At 32.4% G+C, this 2,868-nt stretch overlaps 1 non-coding gene across 1 annotated transcript; it reads right to left on the bottom strand.

Moving 5' to 3' along the window:
• Positions 1-2,281: 2,281 nt before the first annotated feature.
• Positions 2,282-2,353, bottom strand: Trnae-cuc (transfer RNA glutamic acid (anticodon CUC)). The gene has a single exon. It is a non-coding gene; the product is annotated as a tRNA-Glu (tRNA).
• Between the last annotated feature and the right edge of the window lie 515 nt (positions 2,354-2,868).

Raw genomic sequence — 2,868 nt, 5'->3', positions numbered from 1 at the left:
TGCCACGCCATTATGCCTGTACTGAAAAAACCGAGATCATCATTCATCCCTTTGTTTATTTTGTTAATTCCTGCGGATGGCTTTCTCCACTTATCTGCATTGGCGATTTTCGGTTTTTGAATCAGAAGTATTTTCTCAAGTGTGGTGGATTCCGGTACTTTAGAATATAACCACTCCATATCTTTTCCATGGATGTCGCGAAAGCTGACTAAGGGATAGGCTTATAAACTTGGGATTCTTCCTGTAGGCGATAGGCGATCAACCTGTCACTACTTGAATCTCAATACCATCATAAAGCTGAACGTGACTTTCAGTCTTTTCAACATCCTGGCTCTGTCTACCATGCAAGTGATAAAGACGTGACTATATGTATGCATTTTCTTTAATAAATCTTAAAATTTAATAGTTGTGAATTTTAATAGTCTTACTAGTAGAAAGTATCTAACCTCCTGTTTACTGGGCATAAAGGAAATGCGTGCAGAAAATGATAAAGATTTACTTTCCAGCCTGTCGTGTGATCTAGTTCGTCGTAGCTATTTCTCAGAACAAGACCCTTGCTTTAAAACCTTGATTGCTTATAACAATTTATGGATTTTATTGCCAATTTAACTGTTGTTCTCAACTGTAAGAGTTTCTATATGTTTAAGTTGGACGAGGCTGAATTAAAAATCAATTTTATCGTTCAATAACTATACTCTTTCATGTTTAAATTAATTAAATTATTTAAAAAATAAAATTGTTCTTAGAATGTTTTGCTATTTGAGTATATTCTTAATAGTTCGCAAGTAATCCAAACCTAGTGATAAAAATATGGAGTTTGTTGCATGAATTAGTATTCCATCTAAATATAATATTAAAAAGTAAAAAGGGAAAAGGTATTTAGGCTACGCATCATTCAACTTATATTTGTTTTTATACAAAAAAAATTAAAACCAAAAAATTAAATTATCTAAAATATGCCGAACAAAAACTACATAAATATACAGAAATCCATAAATTAAGATACTTTTCTAAACATCCTTTGACAACAAAGATTAACAATCAAAAAGCAATTAATGACTAATCGGGGATTATAGGAATTCCTTAGAGCGGGCAAGATTTGAATATTTAATATCCTTAAATCATTCGAAGGTTTATATTCTTAGAAAATTATTACAAATATGTTTGATGCTGACCTATCTAAATTATATTTTGACATTAGGAACTCGAAATATCTCGTGTCGTGCTAAACATTTCATGCAAATGCGAAAAATATGGGTTCTGAGAAAAAGAGATTTAAAAGGAGAGCATTCCTAAATCACCTATCGCTAAGAATTTGGCCAACAGTTTAAGAGTTAACAGGAAATCGTCTGATTAACATAACGTATTCGGATATCCAACTTTGTAAATCTGCCGACAGTTTTTTTTTCTAATTTGTTTATTTTATTTTTGTGTCTTTGCTAAAGTTTTCAGTATTTTTATAACAATTGCCCGAGGTAAGTACCTACCAATAGGAATTGTATATATTTTTGTCTTGTGTATATTTTTGTGTGTTTAAACGGTTTTGTATTTAGTTAAATTAAAAGTATAAAAAGTGAGCTTAAATTTTCTGTTCAATTTGTGTTTTTAATATAAGATGGCCAGGATTCGAATCCGGGACCTCCGGTGTCACAGACAAGCGTGCTACCGCTGCGCCACAGAGGCCGTCCACTATTTATCTATATAAAAACATTGTGGTTGCATCAAAAAACACCCAACAGATTTAAACAAAACACTATCATGCCGTCTATGTAAATGAAAACAAATGCAGTTGTTAGTTGTATCATAAATAATGTTACGTCCGTCGTAAACAATGACACAAAAACCCCTGATTGGCGGATATTCCGCGGTGAAAGCCGGGTAAAACGTGTTAATTAGCGGATAGAAGAGAACTAGATAATTCTAGTGCTAAAATATCTTAGCACGTCTCGTTAAACTTCTAACAAAGGGCTTTTTAATGCGTCGAAGTGTAAAAAATTAGCAGATAGTGTCTACTTTATTCGTGTTTGTAATTTTTAAATGCGGTAACACAACATTTTATCTACTTAAAATCTAATTGTTTATCATTATTAATTCATTTATCTTTGTTTATTTATATCTGAAATCATCGCAACCATTATCATTCGATTTTATTAGTGCATTTCATTGTTCATGTTATTTCTGATGATGTTTTTGATTGGGCATAATAAAATACTCGTAAGATGTTTCTAAATTATCTACTTAATATAAAAAAACTAAATTTCAACAATAATAAAAACTTTCATTCCGGTACCGGGAATCGAACCCGAGCCTCCTGGGTGAGAGCCAGGTATCCTAGCCACTAGACCATACCGGAGTTGCGAGACGAGTCGAAAATATTGAACAGATTTTCATGATATTTTGCGAAGCTATAAATTGTTCAATAGAAAATTAAAATAAAAAAATATGAAAAAATTAATGACATGAGTGTACTCTTAGAATTTAGCATTTTATTTTGTATCTACCTATAACTTTAAGCCTAGATATTTAACCGTTTTATGCGACACGCTACAACAATCTTTTGTATTAACTTTATCGGTGAGCCATAAAGATATGAGGCATAAACGGTATTTATTTGAGCAAAAAATGCTTCTACAATAGTGGTATTGGGTACTCGGTACAGTGGGCTCATTGTGCAAGGTGCATGGCCACCCACGGAGCGAAGGAAACGTGTGTGACCTATTGTATTCCTACTTGACTGAGCAACATGACGCTTCTGTGTGAAATGTGTGATTACATTATATTTGAGCGACTGATTTTGTTAGAAACTTTCTTTTTAAAATCATATTATAGTTGTAAAGGTTTATAGGGCTGGGTATTATAGTTTTTGAG

Source organism: Amyelois transitella, chromosome 8, assembly GCF_032362555.1.
Source record: "Amyelois transitella isolate CPQ chromosome 8, ilAmyTran1.1, whole genome shotgun sequence".
NCBI classification, from domain to species: domain Eukaryota; kingdom Metazoa; phylum Arthropoda; class Insecta; order Lepidoptera; family Pyralidae; genus Amyelois; species Amyelois transitella.
Note: the sequence above shows the minus strand (reverse complement) of the source record. Positions and strands in the feature narration are given on the sequence as shown.